Source organism: Octopus sinensis, linkage group LG27 (assembly GCF_006345805.1).
Source record: "Octopus sinensis linkage group LG27, ASM634580v1, whole genome shotgun sequence".
In the NCBI taxonomy this organism is placed as follows: Eukaryota; Metazoa; Mollusca; class Cephalopoda; order Octopoda; family Octopodidae; genus Octopus; species Octopus sinensis.
The window spans coordinates 13,248,234-13,256,719 of NC_043023.1; positions in this window are offsets into that span (position 1 = coordinate 13,248,234).

Consider the following 8,486-nt stretch of genomic DNA (forward strand, 5'->3'; position numbering starts at 1 on the left):
AACACCAACGTATTCATACAGGTGAGAAACCATATCATTGTGATATCTGTGGTAAATCCTTCTTTTGTAATAGTCTATTGACTAATCATAAATATACTCATACAGGTGAGAAACCATATCAATGTGATATCTGTGATAAATCATTCTCTTCTAGTAGCCACTTGACTAAACACAAGCGCATTCATACAGGAGAGAAATTATATCCTTGAGATATCTGTGGTAAATCATTCTCTTATAATACTCACTTGACTAATCATAAACATATTCATACTGGGGGGAAAACCACATCACTGTGATATCTGTGGTGAATAATTCTTTCAAAATGGCCACTTCGGTAACATGTGAGTATTCATACACTGTATAACACGGCCTTGCCCGGGATTAAGTTACGATTATTAAGCTAATCAAGTTCTTTATTTCAAAGCAAATTAAGTAATATCGACGTCAAATTTGGGTGAAATCCGTTGAAATTAGTTATATTATAAAGTTAATCCAAACAAGGAAGCACAAAAAGCCACAACAACACGAGGACGTGGAACAAATATAGTATTATTGGACGCTCAGGAAAGAAGGAGGGTATAACGTTTTGAGCGGAGCTCTTCGTCGGAAACATAGGAGAAGGAAAGATCCAGAGAAGGGAAGACAGAGGGAAAAAAATCACCAACAGTACACGCACGGTCACATTTTAGTTATATTAAATATATATATGTTATATATATAATATAATATAAATATATATGGGCAACAGACACAAACACACATGTACGTACGTACACCTATTGCATGTTTTGTGCACGCATACATGTTCATAAACAAGAAATGAATGGAAAAAATGTTGTTAAATTTGTAGATTGACACTCGCGCGATTTTCACTAAGAAAATAAATAGTTTTTTTTTTTTTTTTGCATAGAATCAACTACTCTGGCCTCAAAACCCTTTTTGTGGTCCATGAAATGGAGTGGGTTGTGGTGGAAGCCTCGCAAATTGTACCCATTTATATTGTGTAATTCACTGACAAATTGTTACTCACCTCTTTGTTCCTTTGTTGTTAAATAAATGCATCGTTAACAAAACTCATTTTTACTCAGCGTAAAATAAAAACAAAACTCTTTCGCACCCAAAGTAATGTGTGTGAGAGAGAGAGGGGGGAGAAAGATGAACGATTTAAAATAAATAAATGATTTAAAATAAATATATTGTAATTGTTGTGTGAGAAAGTATATATACTATGATTATAAAATATAGTGTGCCTTTCAAAACCCAAAAATATTTTACATTTTATTTTTTATGAACGTCATAACTCTCTCTCTCTCTCTCTCTCTCTCTCTCTCTCTCTCTCTCTCTCCCTCTCTCACTTTGTCTTTCCCGTGAAACTCTCTGCCTCCTTCTTCCACTTTTCTTTATCTTATTTTTTTTTTGTTAGACACCATCAAAAAGCAATGGCTGATATTTGTTATGGTTAAAAGCTATGGTTGAAAAATAGATTTTTACCCTATCCGCGGGTGCTTCAGGAAGAAAATAAGTCGACAAAACCTAGATAGGGAGTGACAAATGTCCTCCTAAAATTTGAGCGACATGCGTGCTAATTTGTGGATGTGCATAAATTACAATCACGTACACACCCACACATCCTCCCTTTTATAGATATGATATGTATACTCTTTAATCTTTTACTTGTTTCAGTCATTTGACAGCGGCCATGCTGGAGCACCACCTTTGGTCGAGCAAATCAACCCCGGGACTTATTCTTTGTAAGCCTAGTACTTATTCTATTGGTCTCTTTTGCCGAACCGCTAAGTGACGGGGACGTAAACACACCAGCATCAATTGTCAAGCAATGCTTGGGGGACAAACACAGACACACAAGCACACACACACATGTACATATATACATATATACGACAGGCTTTGGTCGGCCCGGGGCTATAGTAGAAGACACTTGTCCAAGGTGCCACGCAGTGGGACTGAACCCAGAACCATGTGGTTGGTAAACAAGCTACTTACCACACAGCCACTCCTGCGCATATATTTGTTTTAAATATTTTAATTAATTGTATCTTATTTTTTAAACAAGAATATATTTAAGATATTTCGTACTTTACAAGATTATTTAGAATCGAAAGTGAGAATCGAAATCGATCAACATCAATGGAAATTGCAGCTGTGATAACAGTGCCGGTGGCACGTGAGAGAACCATCCGATCGTGGCCGTTTGCCAGCCTCGCCTGGCCCCCGGGCCGGTGGCACGTAAAAATCACCCACTACACTCTCGGAGTGGTTGGCGTTAGGAAGGGCATCCAGCCGTAGAAATATTGCCTGATCAAACTGGGCCTGGTGCAGCCTTCTGACTTCCCAAACCCCAGTTGCACCGTCCAACCCATGCCAGCATGGAAAGCGGATGCTAAACGATGATGATGAATCAGGTGGGGTTGTATTTAACAGGAAAAAACTAAGCAAATAAGGGAGTATGGAATTTTAAATGCTGCGGACTAAAATTTATATCAAACCGTCCATAATCGATACAGCTTAGATATTAGTTTCAAATCATCATCATCGTCGTTTAACGTCCGTTTTCCATGCTAGCGTGGGTTGGACGGTTCGACCGGGCTCTGGGAAGCCAGGAGGCTGCACCAGGCTCCAGTCTGATCTGGCAGTGTTTCTTCAGCTTGATGCCCTTCCTAAAGCCAACCACTCCGTGAGTGAAGTGGGTGTTTTTTACGTGTTACCGGCACAGGGGCCACAGAAGGCTGGCAAATGGCCACGATCGGTTGGTGCTTTTTACGTGTCACCGACACGGACGCCAGTCAGGCGACGCTGGCATTTTCCACGTTCGGGTGGTGCTTTTTACGTGTCACCGGCACGGGTATCTTGAAAGAAATGTTCTGAGTGCAGTAGCTGCAGCTTGCCGGTTGGAAGGCTGAGAATCGAGGCCGTATATCATGCACAATATGAGGGCTCAACAAGACGTGGTTTTCAGCCCCGATGGTCACCCCAATGTCACTGGAGAGAGAGCATTCGTAGGTAGTGTGGAATTGCAACAGATGCTAATCCGTTGACCCTGCACACAAAACAGGAATGATTCGGGTGGAAAGAGACCGGAATAGGGTAGCCATTGACGTCATGAACTATTGGGAAAATGTATATCCCTCAATGGTCGACTGTGGTCCAGAGCAGATGGCTATATGGTGAGAGATCAGGGCGGAGAGTGCTGCTGAAATTGCCAGAAGACAATGGAGGTAGTCTTCTGGTACAACATACCTATTTCTTTATTACCCACAAGGGGCTAAACATAGAGGGGACAAACAAGGACAGGCATAGGTATTAAGTCGATTACATTGACCCCAGTGCGTAACTGGTACTTAATTTATCGACCCCGAAAGGATGAAAGGCAAAGTCGACCTCGGCGGAATTTGAACTCAGAAACGTAACGACAGACGAAATACCGCTACGTATTTCGCCCGGCGGGCTAACGGTTCTGCCTACCGTCCAGGTTAGGGCAAACCGAAGAGTCTGCCTCGAAAAGAGCCATATTGTAGTGAAAAGGAAGATATCTCAGCATGGTGTCTGTACAGTTCGAAAACGAGGTGTGGGTGAAGAGCCTGAATGCTTGTGTAGGGCACTGGCCATAATTTTATAACAGACCGACTATAGACAGGAACCTCACATCAGGCTACTTAGTGAGTTGCTCTGCAGAGAAGGGACTTCCGATCTTTTCGGTTTGACCGGCAGTTTTTTCTAGCGGTGTCATATGAAATAGTCACCCAATAATTAAGACCCTAGTATCGATCTATTGCATTTCAATCTATATTAGGGTAGGAGTTAGGGTTGGTTAGTGTTAGGGGTGGGGGGAAGGGTATCTTTTTTTCTTCAGAAATGTAAATAAACCCAATCTGTTTCTTAAACGAGGGACATATTCATTCGACACAGAATGTTCTCACCTCAATAGACGTCATTGATTGGTTGAAATTGCAGAAATTGAAGAAAGAAAACGACAAATATCTTACAACTATAGAATTTTCTCAATAAAGCCAAGAGAAAAAGAAAGTGTTTAGTTACATGGAAATTATTTTAAAAAACTGCCATTCAAACTGAAAAGATCCGGGTCTTCCAATCAGAAGCAAGAGTGGGTCTGAGAATTTAGGGGGCCGATCGTGTTCAGCCTTACAGTGTGTATTTGACTGAAAAGGAATAAACAACACACTTTTGTTTCTGGTTACTTTTATGCACAGCTTATGGAAGCTCTACTATGGGATCTTTTCCTTTTGAACGGCAGTTTTCAACGCAATTTCTAGTTAAATAAACACTTCGTAAACTGGTAGAATGTGTTTATAAAACATCTTTTTCTCTTGGTTTTATTGAGAAAATTCTATAGTTTGTAACATATTTGGGATCTTTTCGGTTTGACCGGCAGTTTTTTAAAATAATTTCCACGTAACTAAACACTTTTAAACTTCGTATACTGGTAGAATGTGTTTATAAAACATCTTTTTCTCTTGGTTTTATTGAGAAAATTCTATAGTTTGTAACATATTTGGGATCTTTTCGGTTTGACCGGCAGTTTTTTAAAATAATTTCCACGTAACTAAACACTTTTAAACTTCGTATACTGGTAGAATGTGTTTATAAAACATCTTTTTCTCTTGGTTTTATTGAGAAAAGTCTATAGTTTGTAAGATATTTGGGTCTTTTCGGTTTGAACGGCAGTTTTTTAAAATAATTTCCACGTAACTAAACACTTTTAAACTTCGTATACTGGTAGAATGTGTTTATAAAACGTCTTTTTCTCTTGGTTTTATTGAGAAAAGTCTATAGTTTGTAAGATATTTGGGATCTTTTCGGTTTGACCGGCAGTTTTTTAAAATAATTTCCACATAACTAAACACTTTTAAACCTCGTATACTGGTAGAATGTGTTTATAAAACATCTTTTTCTCTTGGTTTTATTGAGAAAAGTCTATAGTTTGTAAGATATTTGGGTCTTTTCGGTTTGACCGGCAGTTTTTTAAAATAATTTCCACGTAACTAAACACTTTTAAACTTCGTATACTGGTAGAATGTGTTTATAAAACATCTTTTTCTCTTGGTTTTATTGAGAAAAGTCTATAGTTTGTAAGATATTTGGGTCTTTTCGGTTTGAACGGCAGTTTTTTAAAATAATTTCCACGTAACTAAACACTTTTAAACTTCGTATACTGGTAGAATGTGTTTATAAAACATCATTTTCTCTTGGTTTTATTGAGAAAGGTCTATAGTTTGTAAGATATTTGGGTCTTTTCGGTTTGAACGGCAGTTTTTTAAAATAATTTCCACGTAACTAAACACTTTTAAACTTCGTATACTGGTAGAATGTGTTTATAAAACATCTTTTTCTCTTGGCTTTATTGGGAAAAGTCTATAGTTTGTAAGATATTTGGGTCTTTTCGGTTTGAACGGCAGTTTTTAAAAATAATTTCCACGTAACTAAACACTTTTAAACTTCGTATACTGGTAGAATGTGTTTATAAAACATCTTTTTCTCTTGGCTTTATTGGGAAAATTCTATAGTTTGTAAGATATTTGGGATCTTTTCGGTTTGAACGGCAGTTTTTTAAAATAATTTCCACGTAACTAAACACTTTTAAACTTCGTATACTGGTAGAATGTTTTTATAAAACATCTTTTTCTCTTGGCTTTATTGGGAAAATTCTATATGTTGAAACATATTTCGACTTTAATTTCGAGTATTTCGGCAATTTTAACCCATCACTGACCTCCATTGACGTAATCAACATTCTGTGCTGTATGAATATGTCCCTCGTTTAAGAAACAGATTGGGATCTTTTCGGTTTGAACGGCAGTTTTTAAAAATAATTTCCACATAACTAAACACTTTTGAACTTCGTATACTAGTAGAATGTTTTTATAAAACATCTTTTTCTCTTGGTTTTATTGAGAAAATTCTATAGTTTGTAAGATATTTGTTGTTTTTTTTCCTCAATTTCTGCAATTTCAACCAATCAATAACGTCCATTCAGGTAAGAAAAACATTGTGCCGTATGAATATGTCCCTCGTTTAAGAAACAGATTGGGTTTATTTACATTTGCGAAGAAAAAAAGATACCCTAACCCTAACCGTAACCATAACTCTAAACCTAACCCTAAAATAGATTGAGATGCAATAGATCGATACTAGGGTAATAATTTCGATACTAGGTGTTAATTTCATGGAAGCTATACTAGGTGCACAACGCAGTGGGAAATAGAGTGACAGCGATCAACTCCGACGTCTGGCAGCTCACTTTGGCAGACACCCATAAAATTATTAACCATCTTACAAACAATAACTCTGAGCACCTTTTCAAACTCCACTCGTCTAACACCCATGGACATATTTACAAAGTCAGAACGCAGCACAGCTCCCATGACTTTAGGAAACATTTTTTCACGCTGAGATTTGCTGAAGCATGGAACAAATTGCTGGCATCAGCTGTTAGTTGTCGGAGCACTGCATCCTTCAAAACTTCCATGCTTCCTGAGATTCGCCAACACTACACCTCATCTTTCTCCCCTCCATACACACGCAAGCATTATCTGACTCATATACTGTTCACTTCCCAGACAATTGTACATTACTGCATATACTTTATATGCACTTTTGACAAGTTGTGGTGCACCTGAGCACTGTATACAATAATTTCATTATTATTATTATTTAAAATCTCCATCTGTCTAACACCCATGGACATCTTTACAAAGTCAGAAAACAGCACAGCTCCCATGACTTTAGGAAACATTTATTCACGCTGAGAGCTGCTGAAGCATGGAACAAACTGCTGGTATCAGTTGTTAGTTGTCGGAGCACTGCATCCTTCAAAACTTCCATGCTTCCTGAGATTCGCCAACACTACACCTGATTTTCTCCCCTCCATACACACACAAGCATGTATCTGACTCATACACTGTTAACTTCCCAGACATTTGTACATTACTGCATATACTTTATACGCACTTTTGATAAGTTGTGGTGCACCTAAGCACTGTATACAATAATTTCATATTATAGTACTCCGAATAATGTATCAGTGGATGGAATGCTACGTCACTTGTTGGATATTCGAAGGATTATTAGCTCTTCCGATCACGAAGGGAAGGGAGAGCCGGCTCCGTGACCCTACGGAGATCTCAAGGGGAACGTCGCCCCGAACTGAATGGATACTCTTTACTCTTTTACTTGTTTCAGGCATGTGAGTGTGGCCATGCTAGAGCACCGCCTTTAGTCGAGCAAATCGACCCCGGGACTGATTCTTTGTAAGTCTAGTACTCATTCTATCGCTCTCTTTTTTGCCGAACCGCTAAGTTACAGGGACGTAAACACACCAGCATTGGTTCTCAAGCAATGTTGGGGGGACAAACACAGACACGCACATACATATATACGATGGGCTTCTTTCAGTTTCCGTCTACCAAATCCACTCACAATGCTTTGGTCGGCCAAAGGCTATAGTAGAAGACACTTGCCCAAGGTGCCACGCAGTGGGACAGAACCCAGAACCATGTGGTTCATAAGCAAGCTACTTACCACACAGCCTGATTACAAAATGGATGCTTACAAAATGGAATAGAGGTGCAATGATCTTTAGATGAGGAAGAGGGGGTCGTGGTGGAAGAATAATGACCAGAAAGGAGAGGGGTTGGCGACAGGAAAGGACCCCAAGTGAGACATGAGGTCACAGGTTAAAGACGCCTCTTTCTTCCAGGGTCTGCGACGGGATGAAGTTGTGTGCTGGAAACGGTCATAGGGTTGAATATACAAGTACACTTTCTTAAAATAATCTGGTGAGAATTTTAAAAGAACTTGAAGATGAAGTTATTGACAGAATGGGACAAAGTAAAAAGAAAAACCGGAACGAGTCAGTAGCGCTCTCTATTGGAGAATTAAGGAAATACAATTATATCAGGGGAAACAACTTCTACAACACATCAACCACGTGGCCAAAATAGCTAATTAAGGTGCTTAATTACCGATCACTGAGTCATTGTTATTTGTGAATTCGGTAAGTTGACAAAGATTTACTTTAAGGCTGTAATAGTGTTGATAATACTACTAATAATAAGGTAAATGATAGAATTCTGTGAACCTCTCGATGTTACAGTAATTATTTTTCGAAGCGGGAACCTGACAATAATTAGGAAAATATATTTGCTCGTCTTAATTAATAACTTCCAAACTGAAATGTTGATTTGTTGTTTATGAAAACCTATGATCGACAGTTACATGTGATATAAAGTAAATTAGTTGGTAAAATGAGTGTAATGTGGTATAATTAATTAGTAAAATGAGAAGAAACCGATTGAAGAATACCACATTAATTAACGTTGTCCCGTTGTTAATGAGGTATTGATAAAACGGTAAGTTGAAAAAGATTTACTTTAAGGCTGTAATGATAATAATAATAATGTAAATAATAGAATTATGTGAACCTCTCGATGTTAGAGTAATTATTTTTC